The sequence below is a fragment of the Zosterops lateralis genome (assembly GCF_965231275.1).
Source record: "Zosterops lateralis genome assembly, chromosome: 2".
Classification (NCBI taxonomy): domain Eukaryota; kingdom Metazoa; phylum Chordata; class Aves; order Passeriformes; family Zosteropidae; genus Zosterops; species Zosterops lateralis.
Window position 1 is genome coordinate 58,575,567 of NC_139763.1, and position 24,119 is coordinate 58,599,685.

The following is a 24,119-nucleotide window of genomic DNA, read 5'->3' on the forward strand; positions in this document are numbered from 1 at the left end:
TCTGAATATCAGCATCTTGTGTAAATGTTTATTTCTGAATTGTGCTGAAGGTATTTCATGTTCTGAATTAAATAAGAGGTATAAAGTTAAAAAAGAACCAGAAGAACAAGTCTAAATTTCTTTACAAATATCTTAGGATTCAATTATAATCTGAGTATTACTGCTTTTATTGATTTCTATGAAGTCTTAAATACCAATCCAAGCTCATGTACATTGTGAGAAGTAAATATTTAAATCTTGTTGAAATTTGATAAATTTTGATCCAAAGACATGGGATTCATGACAAATTCAAGATCCTATATTAACAGATTTTAAATAAACTGATCTAGGCATATAAGTCTCACAGAATTTCCCAAATACTTAAGTTTGAGACAAATCTAGGTTTCTTGTAAAAAAATCCATAAGTTTGTTAGTTTCTGTTGCTCTTTAACATTAAGTACACTCTTTGACTAGACAGTTAATGAGCTGCTTCCTTTTATTTAAAACTGGTAGTTATCCTATTTCTTTTTTGATCTGATTTCTCTTCTCACCTTCTAAAGATTACCACCTGATTTACAGTGAAGTGCTGTATGTATTCCTCATAATTTGAAAATGCTGTTGTTAACTTTCATACACCTAAAATAGTTTTTTTTTCTTCTTCCTAATTAAAACACCCATATAGAATAATTTACTGAACCATAAATGATGGCAGTTCTTATGAAAACATTCTAAGTTATCCAAGTCTGCAACAGGCTTATAGTTATCAAAGTGCGTGAAATGCTCGTGCTCTAACTCATCATAAATGTATTTTAAACCATTTTCCCATACATATTTAGCTACAAATCAGTAATACTTACCTATGACCAAAATGAATAAATAACTATTCAGGAAGACAGTTATTTTTAACAGGTTAGATTATTTAAACAGAAAATTATGCTTTTATTTAAAAAAAGCATTAATTTCTTTAGTTTCCCCTAAGTATGACCCTAGAAAATCTGTTGTTGTTCTATCACAGCTTATCTCCAACTGGATATGTATTTTGGAAAAGTCTGTTGGTAGTAAACACCTTCATTAATATGTATGTCCTTGTAGAGACAATAAGTGATACTAAAATGTGCATAAAAGTAGGAAGTAGAACTCCATGTTTCACTGAATCTGCAGATTTGACTTTGACAGATAATTGTCAAATAGAAGGATCCTGCTTGTGTCTGAATTGGATATGAAACTTGCCATGTAGTCAGGGATGGATTTTTTTATATTTGATCATCATAATCAGGGAATTTTCATTATTTCATATTTTCATCATAATTCTACTCTATCAATATTTTTCTAAACTTTTCTTTTTATTTGAAAAACAGGCTCTGTTTGAAGACATTAAAACCATTTTACTGATCAAGCATCACGCAACTCAGTTAAAAGAAGTTGTTTGGAAAGCTATTGCAAACTCTCTCAAGAAATTAAGAAATTACTTCAAGCTGCAGAAATATTGACAAGGTGTTTCTCTAAAGCAAGTTGATATGTAATATTTGCTCAGTAAATAGAATCAGTTCAACCCAGAAAAATTCATCTTTCCTGGCCTTACACAGGTAATGTACTTTCATTTGTGGATTATTTTTTTTTTTTTTTTTCTGTTAACTTCAGCATCCTATAATGTCTTGCATTGATAACACTATTTCTTACTTGATTTTTTTGTATGATGAAAAATACTCTATAATATCAATTATTATGGCTTTTTTTTCTTCTCGTTATTATTATTTATTGTTGTTATTTTAAAATTTACCTTGGCAAATCAGAGTCCTTTTATTGGCATTTGTTTCCATTAAAGTGATAACACTTTTTATTTCCCTTCATTCTCTTTCTCAATTAAGACTTTATGTTCTGGTATCAGATTTTCCCATTTTATTTAAATGCTACATTTCCTATGAAGAAATAGTCATTTGACAAGAGATTTAGAAAAGAGCTGTGTGAAGCTGTAAGAGAAGACTGACTGTGGTTAAATTTCAAATCTGAAAAAAAAAAAATTATTTCTCAGTTATTCTGAAGCATGAACGTTAATACAGACATCTGTATTTGATCCAAACAACTGAATTCCTTACCTGTGTGTATAAATCATCCAGTTGTCCGTCAATCTAAACCTTATATGAGAATGTTTCTGAGAAGGAAGTTGGGCACATCTCTGCCTTGAGCTGGATAAAGTCTGTGGTTAGGCAAGATATTGTGAGACTGGGCCTTCCTTTGAGATGCTGGGCTACTGTCAGTCTTCTTCACACCTTGCATAGCACACAGCATCAAACAGCAGGATGTGCTGGCTCCCTCTCTGTCATTTCTTATGTCTTATCACAAATTACTTAAAGGTAAAATCACTATCCAGTCATTACCCAAACACACTGATAACACATGTGCATTCTTTCTCATTTAGTACTAGATTTTTTTTCTGTATCTCAATCTGAGAAAATGAGGGATTTATGAATGAAAGAGAAAATGAGAAACCTCCTTCCTTTTCCCAGGATGTCTGAAATTCAATGCATGTTTATTTCAGATGAAGGGAAAGGATTTTCTCAGATGAAGGAAAAATGTTTTGGTGTTGCTCCAGTCTCATGGGTTGAGATAAAATTACCTCTTTCATCCTCTTTGTTCAGACATACCAGTAGTTATACCTGAAAAAACAGGGAGTGAAAAAATCCCACTCTGAGCCGTTCACTTAAGAATTGGACTCAATGTTTATTGTGGGTCGCTTCCAACTCAGAATATTATTAATGGCATCCAAATGGATCTGCAATTTTTATACTTCTACCTCTGTTTCTAGTTTATCTTTTTTCATGCTATAAATTTCTAATTTAAGATCAATTTCCTTATTTTCCAAGTCTCTGTTAACACAAAAAATCAGATATATCATTCTTGTGAAAATATTTTGAGAGATAAAGTAATATATAAATGCATTTAGACTGAAATCCATTCATATGGATGACAACAACTCTACAAAGAATAGATCCACTTTTGTCAACAATCTTACAATTTCTATTCATGAATAACTTATGCTCCATTTATGCTCAATTTCTGCCTAAGTTCCACTGGAAAGTTGTACAATAAACCTTTTGCATATAAAATTGTGCTAGAATAAAACCCCACACATAGTCCAAAGCTGAAAAAAAAATTTTTTTTGAGGATATCCCAAAATTCATTTACAGCCTGTTTCATCTGATAACTGAAAAGCTAAGTCAAGTGTGTGTTGTTCAGACTAATGACCCTGCAATGCCTTTCACTGGACTGGCAGTTACTTCATTAAGATTTAGCAGCTATCGTAACTTGGAAGAACAATGATAAACTAAAAAAAAAGGAGAACATGCTGTTCCTTAATTGTGCTATGGTCTTCTTGTGGGAATGATAACCCTCAAAATAAAACAAATGATAACTACAAGATTTATATCATTAACAGTAATGCTAACTTTAAAAAGGCCAATTTAATGTTTGTTAGCAATCATAGGAAATAGCTGAAGAATAGAATTGAAAAGAGGCAGAAATGAAAGAGGGAAAACTGCAAATAACCAAGGAGAAACCAGAACAGAGATAGCAGAAAAACACTTATGGCTAATTGTACAGAGAGAGTGTGAGGAAGGGAAGACTAAAGCTTCAAAAAAAGAAATCGACAAATAGAAACACTTACAGCCAAAATCCTAATATGGTAGTAGATATTAAAAAAAAAAAAAAAAAAAAAAAAAAAAAAAAAAAAAAAGCAGCTCTCCTGAACTAAATAACAGCTTCCATCATTGGAATTCATTTTCCAAAATAGGACTATCATGTTTATCATGACAAGAAATTTCTGCCACGCATGCAGAAATTTGGGCTGCTTTTTTTTCCCAAGAACTAAATAAGATGGTGTTATTCCTCAAATTGTTTATTTTTCTATTAACTTCTTTTTGTCCATGTCTAGAATAGGAAGCTGTCTTGTGCAACCATATGTTAACATTTTTCTAATCATTTTCTGAGGTGAAATAAGAAATTAAGTGGGTTTTTTGTAGAATAAATAATGCATATTTGTCCCTAATATTTTTCAGGGTGAAAGGAAATGTTAAAACTGCACTTCTGTCTGATATTACATAGTATGCTGTGTTCCACATGACACTTAATTGCACTATGTATTTGCAACACAAAAGTGTTAGCAATTGGTTTAATAGAAAGTGTTATCTAGTTATTTTTGCAGGAAAGTAATTAGTGTATGCCAGTGAAACCTCTAGCTTTCTGGAAAAATCAATGTAATTTTTTTCTAGCACGTATTTATATTATTCGTAAATGCATCACTCATGATCTTAAAGGTACCTATGACTCTAATCATCTTTATCATATATTAACAAGAGAAACCAGCAGAATCTCACATTGAGATCCATAAAACCTGAATAAAACTAACAAAAGAATCCCCAAAAATCACAAACCAAAAATAATCACACAAAACCAAATAAACAAACAAATAAACAAACAACAAAAAAAGCCACACAGAGAATGTATCTGTATGTCACAGTAATTACAAAAGTCAGGGCAGAGTGATGAAAGGGTAAAGGCCAGGCCAACTCCAGCCTCCTGTGGTGGAATACCAGTCCTGAGCTCCAAGGCCAAGCCAGGCTGGGCTGAGCTGAGCCTAATTGGGCTGGCAGACATGCTCTGAAACTCCGCACACTTTGCTGGTTATTTGCAGTTGCATAATTTAAAGATCTTTTTGCATAGCCCAAGTTGTATAAAGTTGCCAGATCTGCATGACTGATAAAGAAATTGTGTTGGTTTTGACTGATACGAGTCAATTTTGTTCACAGTAGCTACTATGGGGCTGTGCCTTGGATTTATGCTGCAAATAGGGTTGATCAACAAAGTGATGCTGTCTTTGTTGCTGAGCAATCTTTACACAGAGCCAAGGCCTTTTCTGCCTCTCCCCCCACCTCAGCATCAAGGAGCCTGGGGGTACACAAGGAGTTGGGAGGGGATGCAGTCAGTACATCTCATCCTAGATGGTCCAAGGTTTATCCCAGACCTTATGACATCATGCTCAGAATAAAACTGAGGGAAAAAGGAGGAAGGGGGGAACATCCAAAGTAATAGGATTTGTCTTCCCAAGCCACTGTCACATGTGATGGAGCCCTGGTTCCCTGGAGATGGCTGAGCACCTGCCTGCCCATGACAAGTGGTGAATGAATTCTTTGCTTTGTTTTGCTTGCATGTGAGGCTTTTACTTTACCTATTAAACTGCCTATATTTCACCCCTGAATCTTCTCACTTTTACTCATCTGATTCTCAACCCCATCTGACTCGGGGGAGGGAGTGAGAGGCTGTGTGGTGAGGCTTAGTTGCTGGTTAGGGTTAAACCATGACAGAAATGTATGATTTTTGAATACCTTGGAACATCTTTGAAGTAAGGGCAGGATTTTTAGATTTTAAGAAGGTTTTTTTTAAAGGACTGTGTCACAACATCTGACACTGTGATTTATTTTATTGTATTTGTTCAGATTTTTGTATATGTAATAGCTGAACTTGGGTACACATACTTTTAACCATTTTAGCCAAAGGGGATCAAGATAAAGTTTATGTTACTGTAAAAATAGCCACAGACTTGTCTCTTTCTTTTTGCTAATATCGTTTTAATATTATGAAATGAAAAAATAGAGTAATTTCATACAGAGAAGTTTTATTTCAGTTCTTATTTAGGTTGCAGAAGATATATTTTCATTATCTATAAAAAAATTCAAAGATAAAAATGTATAAGCAATACCTGAACTCTAATAACTGAATTCAGACAAGTTGAAGTTTAAGCAATGTTTTAATTTTGCCTACAAGGAGATGTTTTAGTTTTATAAAGCTTTATTCATTGCCATGAATCTTTTCTCTAAAGCAGAGAAGTCTATTTCTCATATAGTTTGTTGTTATGCACATTGATAACACATGGCAAACAAAAATGTTATCTTCTACATTTGTGTCCCCATCACAGAATTTGTAAGATTTCTGATGGGAAACTCAGAATAAGGATTAACTGGAATGATAATTTAACTCATGTTAAGATAATATTTTCATAGTTTGAAATAAGGTTTTAAAAGAGGAATAGGTGCCTGCAATAGGTGTAGTGGAATAAAAGCAAAAAAAAAAACCTTTTGCAAAAAATATTACAAATTAATCTTTTTCAATAAAATTTCATAAATTTTCCTAAAATAATATTGCGAATTACTGCAGAATTAACATTTAAATAACTGTTTCTTTGTATTGCAATTCTGACTTTTATAAAGATTATGATCTATTGTCAAATTTTATTCTTAATTTCTTTCTGCTTTGAGGACTTCAACTCTTCTAAATATAAAAAAGGAAACACTTTAAAAGCTTTACCCTCTGAAGGTATAGAAGTAAAGCATTTCGGTACTGCTAGTGAGAATTATAGGGTTTAAAAAAATAAAAAGAAATGAAGGAATCTTCAAAAGGAAAAGATAGATTTCATGCAGCATCTGTTTAGCTTATTCTAGTTAAAAATTGCATTCAGCTGTAAAACATCAATATGTCAGGCACATTACTAATGTAATTTTTATGACAGCATAACATATTGTGAGGACATTATCCTTTTCTGTCTTCTTCAGCCCCATTCAGCAGACTGTCCTATTCACAGATCCTCTTTCAATTGACATTTTCTTTGGGAAAAACTAAAGCCTCTATGGCAGTAATAGCATCTTTGCCTTATTTTGCAATTATCATTTGACTGCTAAGTATTCTACAGAACTACTCATATCCCAGTGCAGCCCAGATGGTACCATGCACTACAGGGGACTATTGTGATCCCAGAATTTCTGTCACTGCTACCTGTAGGAATTCAGACTGCAGCATGCAGAATGCAATGGACTAATGAGTTTATTTGAGCTACATATTGTATATGAATGTGATTTATTATACACAGGAAGAATTAAATAATCTAAAATTCTTTTCATTTCACTAAAAATTTTAATTGTACTTCTGTGCATGCAGCTCACCACATTTATGGAATAATCTTAATATTAATAACAGCAATATGCATACCTGCCAAGATAACACAAAATTAAGTTTAACATTTTCCTCATAGGATTCCTGCTTCATGTCTCTCATAATTCCTTCAAATCACTTGCTCATTTTCTTGGTGGCACTTCTCTCTTGTTCCAGAATGTCTTTGTATCTGAAAGTATAAAATTTCCCCATGAAAGGAAGGCAGCCAAGCCTGACCTCTCTGTGTTTCTGATGACAGCAGGTTTTCTTTGGTGCTCAGATATGGTGGGCACCTTAGGATGACAACTACTAAGGAAACAGCCATACTGGTACCCTCAGCTAATGCCTTGGTCAACATTCCATCTTGTCTCATTCACACAAACTGGGCAGGTCTAAGCACCACAGCAGAATTCCACAATCTAATTGAAAATCTCCTTTTCAATTGCAGCATTATTAAAGCCATACCTGCCTTTTCATGGAATAATGAACTGACATGGGCAGAAACCAAGCATTCATGTCTTGAGATTGGAGTCTCTGAAACACTAACGCTCTGTCCCTTCCAGTTGTCTCTGCAACACTGCAAGGCAATGCTCACCACTTAGGGGATTACTCCTCTCAAACTGAGTTTGGAGGTCCTCCTCTGCCCACTGGTTTCCATAAGAATTTTTTCTTGTAAAAAATGCAGAGAGGTGTTTTTTATGTCTTGTCTTTTAGATATTCTGCTGATACTGTGAGTCCATTCATGGCAAAGCACATTAATATAGAAAAAATAAGTCCTACAAATACAGAACAAATAATTGTTCTGCAATAAGTAGAACAAATAATTCCACTCTAATGTTTTATTGCATTCAGGCAGCATTATAGAAATAGCTCTTTTGTAGAAAAGGCAGAGGGATAATGAGTATTAAATAAATGAAAATGATCAACAAGAAAGATCTACATTTTAACTTGAGTTGTCTCTCAGTTTTCACCTGGACTGTTAGAAACTGAGAAATTCAAAATTTCCTACCATCTTTCTTTTTAATTTTCATTCTTCTCTCATCATAAACAATCACTGCTGGTAGACTTGCCAATTTCCATTTAGTGATTTTTTTTTTTAAAACATCAGAGGAAAATTTTGTTTAAAACAATCTATTGTTTCATTGCTGTGGTAGGTTGACCTTGTCAGCTGCCAGATGCCCACCCAGCTGCTCTCTCACTCCCACTCCTCAACAGACAGAAAGAGAAAATACAATGAGAAAGCTCACGGACCAAGATAAAAAATAGGGAGACTAGACAAACTCAAAGTAGTGAAAAGATAATTTAATTTATTGTCAATTAAAATAGATTTGGATAGTGAGAAACAAAGAAAAAGCTAAACCCATCTGCTTGCGTCCTTTCTTTTTTTCACGTTCAACTTCACTCCTTCATTTCTGATTCCTCTATGTCCTCCTTTGAAGAGGAAAGAAAAGAATTTAAAAATAGACAACAAACAAGAAAAATTAAAATTATATTCTTTATAAATTCTCATGCTTCTGCAAATAATCTCAGGAGTTTTGCTGTTGGTTAACTATCCTAGCAGAGTTTTATAGCTCACATTGAGTCCATGAATTACCTTGAGTACTATTCCTGGGAAATGCTGCCTTGTCCAGATCTCTTGGTTGGAAACCAGACACTTCCACAGTTATTTCTAAACCACATATGGTTCATAAATTTTCCAGTTCTGGCTTCAGTTTTTCTTCTTTCCCTTTGAAACCATAATAAATAAAAAAAGTGACAAGCAGGCATTATATAAAAGATACACTACACAATCTAAAAATCTAATAACTGAAAGTAGCTTCCCTTGGAATTAAGGATCATGCAAAGTTTTATTGAAATTATTATTGTCTCGGGATAAGTTTGCTCCAAAAATTTAGTTTAAAAAAACCAAAAACATTTATTGGGATCTTCTCATTTTCCTTTTACAGGGAGATAATAGGGAAATATTGAATCAATTAAATCTTTATATACAAATATATTGATTTCACAACTACTGCACCATAGCCACAGTGTGATAGCAGAAAAATATTCTATGTGAGTTAAACCAAGGTATGTATTCAACATTAGAAGTTTTCTGCTCAATATTTCAACACATTAATTCAAGTTCCTTAAACTGGAAGCTATTCAAGTACCTCAAATCTATTAAAAAACTAATAAACTTGTCATGAAACATTAAATTAAGAAGTTATGTAAATATATAACACACCACTTATTTTCAGAAAGAATTGATGGAAATTAGAAATACGTAAATCTTTAGCCAGGAGAGGCAAAAGAAAGTATACAGAAAATATTTGTAGAATTTCAGTATTGAATTTTCCTAGTCCGGTATTGATTGCTCAAATTAATAATTAATCCTCAATAACTTCAGCAGAAGTTGGATTTAGGAATGGTATTTAGAGGCTGTGGTTTAGGAATTGTATTCTCCAATTTGATATTCTCACTGAAACACTTCAACCCAAATATTGCTTGGTCTTCCCCCTGATCCATCCCTTCCCCTTCCACAGGATGGAGACAAGAATCGGGAGCACAAAAAGTAAAGATCGTGGGTTGAGATAAAAACAATTTACTGGACACTACAATGAGATATGAAAATGAATACAACAATAGCAATGACAGAGTGTAGAAGAAAACAAATGTTTTTACTCACTCCACAGGAACCCTCAACAATACTTGACCATTCCCACTCCCCTGATTGGGAAGCGAGTCTTGCCTGTCCTCACAGAATGATATGAGATGGTATAAAATTCCTGTGAGTCCTACACGTGCCCTACCTACTGCAAGAATCAACCCCATCCTGGCTGGATCCAGGACAACAGTTTTCCTATATCTTTCCTCACCCTAGCTCAATCAAGTTTTGCTTTTTGATGGAACTGTCAGGGGTATCACAATGACAGGAATAAAACTCATAAAATTAATAGTTAAAGCAGATATGGTCATAACTAAGTAACAAAGTAGATGAAGGGAGGGAAAATATATTTAATTTCTACAGGTATCCTATGCATGAACTAAAAGAATACAAAAATCAAGGCTACCACACATGGTTGAGAGAGCTGGGGTTGTGCAGTCTAAAGAAAACACTGGGAAGACCTTATAGAAGCTGCTCAGTATCTATAAGGGGCTACAAGAGAGCTGGAAAGGGGCTTAATAGAAGGGCATATAGTGATAAGACAACAGGAAATGGCTTCAAACTGAAAGATTGTAGATTTAAATTAGATATTAGGGAAAAAATTCTACGCTGTGGATGAAGAATGCTGGCATGGATTGGCCAGAGAAGTTGTGGATGCCCCAAACCTCAAAGTGTTCAAAGTCAAGTTGGGCAGGGCTTTGAGGAACCTGATCTAGTGATAGATGTTCCTGCTGATGGCAGGGGAGCTGGAAAAAAAAATTATATTTTAGGTTCCTTCCAACCCTGGCCATTCTATGATTTTTGATTCTGTTATTTCATTGTAGTTCATATCTAGTTGAATTCAAACTGAAGACACAGAGGGAATGGAATAGAGAGATGAGGAGAGGATACATTCTGGAGTTCATATATTTTTTAAAAGTTTAAGAGCACAGACATATGCAAATACAGTAGGAATAGGTTCTTGGGGATTAAAAATAAATTCCACAGCCCGTCTCACTCAGTTTTGTGTGAGGAGAAAGGAGTATTACTGCATCCACAGGCAAAGCAAGACCCCTGTAATATTTTAAATCTGTCTAACTTTAAATCTTTGGAATCGGTAAATGCTAAATAAGCAAAATCAACAAAAACTTTGGAAGGTTTTCTAAGAGGCTGCATAATACACATGCTTTACAGAAAAAAAATCTTAAAGAATTCACATTAAAATGGTAGACAATAAATAACTGAAGTAATTCCTCTGTACATTTTCTTCTCTCACGGCATTTAAAAAGGTGGCTTAAAATATGGTCATTTAGCAAAAAATAGAGATTATAACTTGAAAACAGCATCACCTCTATGTGTCCTGTCCATACAAAGCATGGCTGCTGTAGACAGTATATTATTTATTGTACAGATAAATTTCCTATACAACTGATGCTGTTCTTCTTGTTATGTCTATCAGTTCACTGACATCTCTGCACTGTCCTAAAAGACAGTGTAATCCTTTTTTCTTCTGTTTTCAAACACTGTTCAGTATTTAGCAGCAGATACTAAGAAAGAAAGGATTAATTTAAGAATGTCTCAAAGAAGCCAAAAGAGTAAGCTAGCAACATATTTTTAAGATACAAATGGAAGATGCCATTTATATTTTTATTTTTCAGTTCTTCTTTTCAAAAAGGTGACTTTTGTTTCTATTTGTCAAAGTATCACTGCATATATTTATCGCTGTTACTGGAAGATTTATGGATGAATTATCTCAGTGAATAAGGATCAATACTCCTCTTAGTTGTGTGTACAAGCAAAGATAGAAACTTTTTTTAAGATTTTGGCACTTTTGAAAGCAGAGGACATTTATTCCTCTAATAAAGGAATAATTCAATTTTGAGAGTTACAATATTGTTACATATTTTCTTCATGAGAGAAATGTTAATGATCTAAGCAAGTTACTAAAACATTGGAATTTTTATGTCAAAAGGTGGGCAGCATTGGTTGCAAACACTTGAGGTAAATTTTAATTTAGAAATGTGGTTCTACTGATTGATATTTTACACTTTTTTAAAAAAAATCATATTTGTATTTGCTAAATAAGATGTAAAAAGTTTCAAAAGCTGAACAATCATATGTGCATATTATACCAAACATTTCATAGTATCACTATAAGCTGTGGAAAATGTAGTATTGATTTGCAGAATACATTTCATAAGAGTGAATAATATGATTCAATACATGCCAAAGCAAGACTGTAGCTGAAGATACAGTGAAGTATCCAGAAGTTATTTAAGGGGCGACAGAAAGAATACCTTGCTGACTGTGTATCACTCATTCAATGTGCTCTGGTAGTCGATGGGAAAGCTAACCTATCTGTATGAATTCCCTAGTGCAGAAATCAGGATATCAATTTATTTTCTTCTTGTTTGTTTTTCTCTCTCTGGGAGAAACAGTCTTACAAGCTTTGCTTCCTATCTGTAAATATAAAATTTTGAACAGGGCCCTGACTTAACACAGTTACTGTGAAAAACAGTCATGTCCTATTAATTATGTTGGTTTGCACTGAAGACATACTTTGAACTCTCTTTTTCTTTCTTTCTCTTTCATCTGTGGCAATGATAATCCATAAAATCCTATCCACTGAATTAAACAAAATACATCTCTGTTTGATAACTCAAATATCTGAAACACAGTTAATGCATAGGTATTTTTTTTCTTTAGCAGTGTACTATTGAATGCAAATATTTACTTATTAGTCTGTTAAAAGTCAGAACAGAAAAGGTGACAGTCCAATGAATACTGATATATTTTTCTTTTTAACTACTAAAACTGAAGGCACTCATTATTGTTATGGCAGTGCAAGATATGCAAATCACTTGAAATTGCTTTGTGACAGATGGTAGAAATAGTTAATATACCTGTTTCTAGTTTGGTTTCTAAGTCCAATATATGTTGTTAAAAGATTGGAGGTGGGCGAGGAAGGAGTAAAGCTGCTCGTTTGTCTTGAAATAGCTGCTTCACTTTGTTTTGGTAGGGTCTCTTTGGAGGCAGAATGAAATAGCTTTGTCTCTGAAATCTTTGGATCATGATAAGGCTTTGAGAAGCTGGGAGTAGATGTATGGCAGCACAAATGCTGAAAGAACCTGCAATTTGCCAGGGACACTCCTATGCCGTGGAGTTAATTCATCCATGAAGACACCCCTGAGGTGGCAGAGGGCAGAAAACATTTTTCAAGGGTTCTTGATGTGGAGCACCTAGCCCAGAAAAGCCCTAGAAGGTATTGCTCTGTAGTAAAATATTTCTTCTTCAGGAACCAGGAGGTTCCTTTGTTCTCAGATCTTCAAACCTTTCTTGCCATCAGATTGCCATTCTCGCCACGTAAAGTCTTACCCTGAGCTTGTATATTAGTTTAGTATTTCAGACGCATGGTGGTGTGAGAGATAATAAACCTTCAGTGCCTCAGTCACTTTTGATGTTTTCACTTTAAAGAAAAAAAAAGGTAGAAGGGATAGAGGAGCAGTTGCATTCAAGAGATCACTTTTTTTTTTTTTTTTTTTTTTTTGGACAATATTTGGCAACAAAACAATAGACAAGCACATAACAGTAGCCATGAAACAAAACCTTTAGCACAGATAAAGATATGGTCTCATTCTGTTGTTTTCATCCACATATGCTAGTGTAATTATAATTGTTTATTTGGGGAGGATAACCAGACCTATTTATCTCTCATGAACTTACTGTCTTAAATACAAATGTGTTTGAAGAAGATGTCTTCAGTCTTAAGAATCTCTATAAATGTGCCATATACTCAATAGGAAAGAAAAAAATAAAATCAGGGGATGTCAGATTTCAAATATAGAAACTACTTCAACTTGGAGGAGGTAAACCTCACTGGGAAAACACAGAGGAAATTTTCCAAATATACATCCTTAACTCTTGTACAAATCTGTTTCTCTTTTAGAAAATTGTCTCAGCAAATAGTGCTGGAGAAAATATAGTTTTGCTAAAGGGCAAAATAGAGTTCCAAACTGAATCAAAAGATTAATTTTGCAACTTCATGGACTAAATCATTAAGAAGGAAAAAAATTCAGATGACAACTACAGTACATGCTTTCATGTCTGAATTTAAGAAGGAAAATTATTCTTAACAGGGATGCCAATTCAAAGCCTTGGCAATCCATTAGATTACTTAAATCCTCAGCAAAAGGCTTGTGTACAATTTTACTGGTCTCATACTATTTATTTTCTTAAATAAACTGGGAAATTAGTGGTATTCATATATATGAAATTGTTTTAAGAGAAATTTAAACAGTGAGTTTTTTGTTTCTTTGGTTTTTTTGTGATGTTTCCAGTGTTATTAATTCTCAGGCAAAGTTAACCCTTTCTGCTCTAATTAATTATAAATCCTGTCTGCTTTAATTAGTTTTAAAAAAATCATCAAAGGCAATAATTTCAAAGTTTTATTGCTCACACTGTCTTAATATAAATTCATCTTTGTTAGCATAAAATATCAATAAATTATCATAAACTCTAACATTTGCAACATGTAATAATTGTTTTATAATTTATCATAATACTTCCCTGTATAAACAGAGAATGTAAATTTACAAGTGCAATAGAACATTTTAGTACTGGAAAAACATTGATTTTTCTCATGCTTGTGATGAGTTTTTGCAGTTATAGTTAGGTTTGTCAAAGTTTCTATCATAATCCATGATTTTCATTTCATCAAATTGCTGCAGTCTAGTACTTCACACTGAGTTCACAGTCTTAGCGAGAGATAGACATTAATTTAATGTATTTGATACTATTTTAGATATTATAGATGTATTTGACAGTAGCACAATGCAGGTAAATAATCAAGTTTAAAAAGTTCCTACAATTATTCACAGCAATGGAGAATTACCACCCTTTATTTTGATGCCACCTGTAACAAAATGAACTTTTTGAGGTATACAGAGAATTTATTGTCCAGGTCAATGGAGACCATCCCTGCAATTGGAAGAAAATGGTGAAAAAACTCAAATCACAAATTTTCACCAGGGAAATGAGAGGCCTGGAATTTGCAAGCTGAAATTGCCTGCTGAAGGCTTGTCTTGGTTTAGATAGACAGGTATCTGCCAGGGAAGATTGGAGTTTCCCTTGGAATGTAAGCTCCCCTCTCCCCTTTTCCAAATTATTATAAATTTTCAATTAAAAGGCTATCAGGCAAAGATTTTGGGAATAGGTATAGCAGTTCTTTACTAGGGATATTAAAAATACAAATGCTGTAGTACAAAAGAATAAGCAAGCAAATAAACAAGAAATCCTAGAAAACCCTGACAGAGTCAGAAATACAACCTGATGCCCTGTTGGTCAGGGTGTTGGAAACAGTCCAAAGTCAGCCCTCCCGGAGTGGCAGATGTGGTCTGTTGGAAGTAGAGATGATTCTGTGGAGCCAAGGGTCCAGAGATGGGTCTGGTCTTCCTTTGGTAGTCCCATGGGAACATTGGATGATTGGCGACACTTGTGGCTCCTTTTCATCTTGGTGGAAATGGTTTGGATCCTTCTCCTTGGGTGGAGCATCTCACAATAGGATGCTGAAATGTGTCATGCCATTGATGAGCTTCAAAGGCCCTATTAACAGGAGATATCTTCTTGGAGGTAGTGGAAGAGTGAACAGAGATAAGAAACAGTACCCCACCTGGTCTCAACAGATGGCTTGTTATCAGAATGGAAGTCACCCCCTCTCTCTTGTAGTTACAACGGATAAAGAAAAAAAAAGCCACCTCCAAAACAGGTTTCAACAGACAGAATAGAATAAAATTTTTTTGGTTATAAAAACCCAAGACAAGGCTAACCTGTGAGTGCTATCTGGAGTTAGTGAAAGACTCAGCTGAAACATCCTGAGTCACTCAGGAAGGCAAGCACATGGTCACTGCAGGCCATTGACATAGCTCATAAGCAGGTCGGTAGCAGTTGTGACCACAAAACTGAGGCAGAATATGCTATTCTGTCTTCTAAAACGCATTCAGATAGAGTAAACTGTTTCAGTTTTTATGGTTGAAGTATCATTGGAGTTTTTGTGCCTGGACGAAAGAATTTTGGAAGGATTTCCTTGTCACTTTTCCTAGAGTTTTGATCTATTTTTTTCCAAGACCCTGTCCTAATAGCCTTTTAATAGTGCTGTTATGCAGGATCCACTAACATCAACCACTATATGTTAATATTTATTAATCATCATTCAGTGATGTTTTGCAATGAATCTTTGGTCTTTTAAGTTCATAAATGGCCTTAGTTTCATAGAGGTTGTATTCATTAAAAAAAGTGTGTTGGGGTAATGTAGTTTAAGTCATAAAAAAGACTCAGGTCTCAGAAATCCCTTAACTTCTACCAAAACTCAAACAAATTTATTTTTCCACCAAAACTCTTTGTTCTCCTTAAGAAATTGCTGTTATAACTCAACATAGTATAGGTCGTTGGACTCTAATGAAGTCTACTTTCTTCCTTCTGTGTTTTTTTTTTTTTTTTTTGTTTTTTTTTTTTTTTTTTCATTTATTTTTAATAATTTATTTATTGCATTGATTTTAGATGTTAATTCAATTCTTTTTAACAGTCCTTTTGGATCAAATAGGAGTTATGTTTTGTTGTCTTCACTTGATAACTAGAGGTTTTTTTTGAGCTTTCAGTATTGCTTCTGCCAACAGCACAGTCAGCATTTAAATACATGCTTGTACGAGGGACACAGTTCACAGTTTTAAGGTCAATAACCCCCTTCCACCTCAGACATGGTAAAACTTTGATTTCATTTGAATAACCAACTAAATTTTTTTCATCCAAAATATTTCTCAGTGAGAAGCAAGGCACTCCTAGGCTGCACCACATGTGCTGTGCAATCACTATAACAAGTTTCCATACAGTAAACCAAATATAGTCAGATTTCCTGTGTATAAATCAAACTAATCTGGAGGCAAATGGGTGAATCCTGCCTGCCCAGGATGTTTCACAGTGAACTGCAGTCTGGTTCTGTCCTCTAACTTCATTAGCAGGGATTTTTCTGTAGTATCTCATGAGCACACATAGTAAATGAGATCTCAGTGAGGCACTTTGCAGAGGTGAGGTCACTGACTACATGGGTAGAGAGAGAGAGAGTGAGAGGAGGTTGAAGTGGGGGAGAAAAAAATCCATTGACACAGACTTTATGGTTTAACTAAAGCTACAGACTATTGAGAGAAACCTTAATTACCTATCAAATAGTTCAAATGTTCAAACAAGACCAAGGGAGCTGCTGACATCCTAGCAATGCCCAGCTAAATACCATGAGCATTAGTGTTGAATTGGCATTTGCAGAGCAATTGTGAGACTGCAACTGAAAAGAACTTTGTACCTTTTAAAGCACAGCCATTTCTGTACGAAGAACTGTTATCTGATTAAATTTAGGAATATTGACAGGCTGTCCTGGATGAATTAGTTTAGAGATGTGTTTGGCTCACTTTATTTAAGGCACTTTGTATTAGATCTCTGGCAGTCTGGTATAAAGGAAACCTCAAAAGCAACTTCAGATGACTAGGAAGGCTCCTTTTAAACAGGTGTTATCAATCATGCCTTAAATTTTCTTAAGGGTTTCCATGCTCTAAGTAGATGACTGAGTTGTGATATAGACTGCTCTCTAAGTTGAAAGCTTATTCAGGTGACAACATAAATGGAAATTTTAGCATAAATATACTGGAAGAACTTATACTTCTGATTTTATAAATCTGTGGATTTGGGAGACTAAAAAAGAAATTAAAGGAGCTTTCATCCTTTGTCGATATATAAGTATTCCAGTGACTGAAATATGGCAGTATAACAGTAGGAAGTAAAACTAATTCCTGCCAACTACAGTAGGTAGTATAGAAGTAAAAAAGTATAGACATCTATTTATTTCCCTTAATTATCCATCTGCTGGTAAAATTCTACTGTTTTATTTTTGCTAATTTATAAATGGTTTGCATGTGACGAAAGTCTCAGGATTGTTATCACTTACTCATAGCTTTATGTGTACTTGAATGTACTTGAATATACACTTGTATTTTGTCAGAGAACTAACTAAATATTTTAAATGGATTCATGTGTACATTTTTTTCTGTCTCATTCTCTGTCCAGCTATTTCTGGGGCCATATTTCAGTCACCCAAATCTGGCATCTTAAAAGTTAAGATCTATTCATTGAAATGATGAGAAACAAACAAGTGATATGGTTGTGACATAAATTATCATTCAATTTATTTAATATGATTCTGAGGAAAGATTTTTAGCATTTCATTCTTTTTCACAGTTAGCTGCTTACCCATGAACTTATGAACTTCTGGAAAAGGGAAGTATTTGTTTTTCTAAATGAAATATGATTCACTAAAGTAGACACAAGTTTGCATTTGCATTCTGGTTTGCATATAGAATACATTTTTTTTTTTTTATTTTCTATTTTATTGTTTAAAAGGAGGCACTGGAGATTTTTAAATTTTAATTGTCTTTTTCAGGTTGACACTATATGTTACACAAGTGAACTACTGTTCAAAACATCTCTATCAATTCAAATCTCTTTGTTTAAAAATATGATATATTCAAAATTGAGATATTTAGTTCTTAAGCAACTGAAAATCATACTTCAAAATTCTGCTTTTGTTTTCTCTTTCTCATGCACACATGGTTTCTACTTTAAAATAAAGACAAATTATGGAAAGCATAATTAATGCAGTATGTGAAGAACTAAAAATACATGGCAGTAATTTAAAAAAGAAATACATTCATTGTTTTGTTGCAGTTTCATAATTTCATTAATTTAATGTAGATATAGATAAAAAGCAATTACTTATTTTTTTTAAATAATGTTTCATCCAAAGGAAACATGTCTTTTGCATTACTGTCTTTGTAAAAGATCCAAAATTAAAATTACTGGAGCTTTTCTTTTCTGTAAGATCTCATTTAATTCAGCTCTTGCCTTCATGCTGTGAAGTACTTTTATCAATGACCAAAAAGAAATCGTAAAATCATTACTGATGAAATTTGTAAATGGTTTGAAAATTGAGAGAGTAGTAAATAATAAAGAGGATATATTACTCTACAAAGTTATCTGGATCACTTGGCAAGCTGAACATAATCAAACAATATCTGGTTCAATATAGCAGAAAGGGAAGTCATGCATTTAGATGCAAATAAATTAAACTGTATTTACAAGGTGAAATCCTCCAGCCTGGAAAACAGTGACACCTAGCAAGAGTTGGGCTAAGATCTAGTCTACATAAGCTGGAAATGAGTCTTGGAAATTCAGTCTGAGTAGAATCAATATTTAAATAAACATACAGCACCTACTTTTCAATTGTGCTTTATATCCAGATAGAGAAACTGTCAAGCATTTTTATGGGTAGAGAGAGGGACCTGGTTTTTACATAATAGCCTTCTCACTGGAATGCTCTCCCAGAACTGCAGAGTTTGTTTGAGGTTCTTTTAATTCCAAGGGGGTCTGAAGCTGTGGGTCTGACCAAGGGTCAATGAAGTATCTCAGGTGGGACTGCGAGCCATGAGCAAAGAACGAGATCTGAAATAACATCAGACAAGATAATCATTGCTGCAAATTAAAGAATTGGTTTCCTGGTTTCGGATCTCATGATTGGCTTTGCTTTTTGTACAAGATATGAAATACATTGAATTTTCAGACAATAAACTTTAAAATCCAGTGCTTAAACTTGTGGAATAAAGGTGGATGCTTTCCTGCGTTATTCCTACGTGGCACATGGAGGGAAATTTTCAAGGACATAAAGGCCATGTATTGTTTTGTTTTGTTTGGTTTTGTTTTTTTCCTTTGATCTTTCTAGTGAAATGGAAAGACTTGAGAAAGAATGATCAGATTCTCTGGGTCAAAATCAGTTTCCTGACTGGTGTTAATGGCAGAGGATGGTTTTCACAATCATGGATCCCTCTCTGAATATCAAGGACTGCTTAGAACAGGTGAGATTCAGTTGACAAAAATGTAAAGGGTTTTCCAAATTAATACAGCAAGAGGCAGAAGGGTTAGTGATCAGTGTTTGCCTTTTCCATAGAAAAAGAAATGTTTAGGGGTTTTGAAAAAGTCCAGATTCTGGAAGGTGTGCTGCTTCTGCAGGAAATTTCACTAGATAACAAACTACCTCCTTCTCTCTTCAGAAAGTTGCTCACTCTAATTTTTTCCCTGTGGTTTTCTAAGGCAGCTTCAGAAATAAAAGTTGTTCGAATTAATTTGAAAAATTAACTTGATTGAACTCACTTTGGCAAACTTTGCCTCTCTGTCAGTGGGAGTTGGATTTTTCCAGAGAATGGCAATCCCAGAGTATACATTTACCACAGAAGCACTTTAAAAGACCTCTTTTTCACTGTAAAGAAACATGAATAGCTATGAATTGCTTTAAATAGCTTAATTATATTAAATATTTTCTAGCAACTCAAATCTTTAATATTTTTTTTTGAAAAAAGAGTCACTGCTTTAAAAACTGCATACAATCTAATACACATCAAAGATGGATTTTTTTAATGTTCTTATTTTAATTTGGTAACTATGAGTCCACTATTGAATTATTTGAAAGAAGAAGCTTGGAGGTTTGGCACTACCTAGCCTCCAAATCAATCTCTTGGTTGAATTCCAGTAGAATAATTCCATCCTTACATTTTATTTTAATATTTTCACAAGGGTAATTAGGACCTAAAATGAGATAATTAATTTAAACAGTACCAATTCAACCGCACTGTTGGTAAACTGAAATTTGGAAAATTTAGACATTATATTTGAAAAAAAAAAGTTGTGATTTAAGATTGAAAATTAAAATTAGATTGATATTCTGCCCTGCTTTTTTTGTTCTTCTATTCTGTTTTGTAGTCTTTCCTTACTTCTGAGGTAAAAAAAAAAAAAAAAAAAAAAACCAACAAAAACTAAAAGAAAATAAACTTTCCTATTATAGATCAGATGTGTGTAAACCATTCACTATTATTTACCAAAAAGTAAAATAAATATTTTCCAAGATTTAGGTTATTATGTCATACAGCAGTAATAAAATATTTTATCAGGCATTGGGAGTAAAAACTTACGGCTGTTGCTGCAATTAGCATTGACATGATCCACATTGTGTAGATTTATATAAAGCTGACGACAATCTAAATATTGAGATTTATATTACGACTTATTTTAAAATAATATTGTACTGATTTTAAGCTCTGTAAACTAGTTCATCTCTATAGCTTTTAGTAAAACTTACTGAAATTTTCTGCCTAAGATTGTGTTCTTCATTCTGTGTGGAAGTCCCTAAAATTTCTTTAAAAAAAACAAAACAAAACAAAAAAAAAAAAAAAACCCAACAGAATAATGCGTCACACTGTCTTTTTTATGTTCTAGCCTTCATAACTTTTCATCGGTTTCTATTGTTTCCTTTTTCTATATAACACCATTTAAAAAAAAAAAAATTAAACATATTCACTGCAAAATAAATTTTAAGTAGTTGGCTTTTGTGAGAATTAGACAGGAAAATATAAATACCATTAAAATATTTATAATATTATAAAAAGATAAAATTATTATTAATATTTTAAACAAACCTAATTTATTTTTTATAGCCATGACTAGCTATATCTATAAACAAGCCAAACTGTTAACATTAAAATTAGATACCATACTCCCTCTGACTTTGTCATACTCCTTCAGACTGAAATATTAAGCATACTGACTGTACCCTTTTTTTTTTTTTTTTTGTAAAAAGTTTTTAAAAGTCTCTACAGTTCAGATTTTACTTCTGTATTTCTTATTTGCTTTTGTTACTTTTTGCCTGAAATTTCTTGATGTTTTGAATGTTTGTATATGTCTAGGTACCTATTAGTCAGATCATAATATTTTGATGCTGAATGGACCTTAACATGGGTCTGTTGGATAGATATTAATAAGAACTATGCAGGTAAGTAAAGGTACTGATGCTTTTAAGTTACCTCTGTAACAAGGTGGTCATTTTGCTACAATTTATACAAACGTTTAAATAAAATAAATGTACACCACATGTTTAAAAACTACAAAAGCTAAAATCTATTCTTCTGGCAAAATCTATTCTTCTGCTTAGAAATATAGTTACCTTGAAATTAATCTTGGCTAACTCATACACCTCAAGGTCAAATAGTGTTTGAGGATGGAGACTATGAGAGACTGTAGGGAAAGTAGTCAGGTGTAAACTTTCACACCTAGGCACTTCACTTAAACAGATTTTTTTCTGCAGGTAGCCCACAATTTATGTGAATAAAGGCATGAAATGCCGAAAGAGACAGAGATGAGGTTGTTAATACATTATTGCAAATTCTGTAAAATAGGTATATTGCAAATTCAGTAGAATAGAACTATCAGTTCTATTCTGAAACTGTGGTGGTGCTTAAATTCAATTCCAGTTGGGTTTTCACTCCAGTTTGGTTTTATAATTTGTGTTTTATAATTTTGTATTTATTTCTATTGTTTAAGATGGCCTCTCCTTCCCTCTCCTTCTCCCCTTCTCTCCTTCCCCCCTTCCCCCAGACTTTCCCGCCAAAATCTTGGTTGTCCTGGTAACCCCATCCCATAATAGTTGTTAACCACTTTTCGGTTACCTGTCAATCTTTAAGTTATATAACTTCCCCACCCCCTCATCATGTATTCCTCCTCCCCAAGTTACCTGTTACTGGTTCAAAAGTTCTGCATCCCCTCATTATACGTTGGCAAAGAGTTTTAATAGGTCCCACGCGATCCCACCCACGAACCTACTCAATAAAAAGCCGTGCCATCTTGAGGCCAGCGTCTCTCTCCGGAGCGCGGCCTTGGGACCACGCATCCCTTGGTTGCACCCCCTGAGAGTCCCGCCTTTCTATTCTGCGCACTATCCGCACCGTTGTCGAGTTTGCCCACGCCTCTGGCAAAGTGAGCCCCTGGATGTAGTGGCGGCAGGGCTGGCCGGAGCTGCACCCATTGGAAAAAGCCGAACCACTGCAAGCTGGCTCCCAACGCGGGGCTGTCACGTGTGGGCGAACATCTGACAGCTCGACGGCGACGGCACTGACGCGGCGCACGCGGTTTGAGAGCGTCGCGGTCAAATCCGGTCCATCGGGACCTTTTACGGATTTTTCATTGTCGTCGCGCCTCCTAGTGGAAGCAGCCTTCAGGTGCGCTCCCGGGAGGGAGGAGAGGGTAGCTTCGCAGCACCCAGCGAAGTCCTCTTCAGTGCGGATTTACCCCAGACCAAACCGCTGTACCCACGCAGGAACCAGGGACGGGTAAGCGTGTGAGCCCCTCGCCCTCACCCTACCCAAAAAGGGAAGATCCAGCCCAGGAGAGACTGTCCTGGGGGGATCAGCCGCGCGGCGCTCGGGGGGGGTTCGTTTTCCTCTCTCGGGTTTTTGTTTCGCGGTTCCTGTTTTTATTTCGTTTTGTTGCTTTATGTTTTGAGTTTTCGTGGCTCCGGGCTGGTCCCAGCAGCGCTCGGGATCGGGGGAAGCGACACGGGGCGCGCCGCGGCAGGTATCAGGAAGCCGCGAAGCGGGAGCGACACAGCAGAGCCCGTGGTGTAGTGGTTAGGGCTCAGCGCTCTGACCGCCGCGACCCGAGTTCGAATCCCGGTCGGGGGACCGGGATACTGGGATCGCGGGAGCGGCGCCGTGCTCGTCTTTTTGCCGGCCCGGGCGCGGGAGACGCGAGTTCGATTCCCGGTCTGGACCGGGACCGCGGAAGGCGCGGCGAACTCGGCGGATCCCGGCGCGGAGCCCCCCCGCTTTTTGTCTGCGCACGGGCACAGACGGGGTTTAAAGCGGGTTTTTTTTGTTTTACGAGGCACCTTCGGGGCGGAGGCAGTGGGGGGGGCTGCCTGACCGGAGTTTTTCGTGCTGGGTTTTGATTTTCAGTTTATTTTTTTTTGCGGAACGGTTTGGAAGGAAAAATGGGTGCCAGGCTCTCGGCAGAACAGAAAGACGTTTTTCGTTGTTTTGTTGGAGTTCTGAGTTTTAACAAGGTTCAGTTTTCTAAGGGAGAACTGAAGCGTTTTGTGCGCATGCTCTGTTTGCACTTTCCCAGAACGAACCCGGAAGTTGTGACGGACCCCCGATATTGGGAGCCCGTGGTTTTAAAACTTACCAAATTAGCTGCGTCCGGGGACAAAAATGCAGCGAAATACCTGTTCTGGTCGCGGCAAATTCAAACTGCCGTGAAAAACATGAAAGGAGTGCAGAAAGAGCAGTCTCCCGGAGAAAGCTCTGTTTCCCCCCGTTCTTCCCGTTCTGTATCCCCCTCCCCTTCTTCCCGCCGCGGCATTTTCAAGGACGCAGCGGGCGCGCAGCCCGCCAGCCCTGGCTCCTTCAAAATGCAGCCCCCCCGCCCGGGACAGACAGGGCAGTCTGCCCGGGACCTCCGACAGAGCACTGGCCACGCTCTCGAGGAATTTTCCCTTCCCCAAACCTCCCTAAACAAACCCCGAGTTCGGTTCAGTGTTAGTGGAAGTGAATGCACACAGAATGCCGGCGCGGAGCCGCTCGGCGCCCGCGCGGCAGGCGCGGGGGAAAAGCCGCTC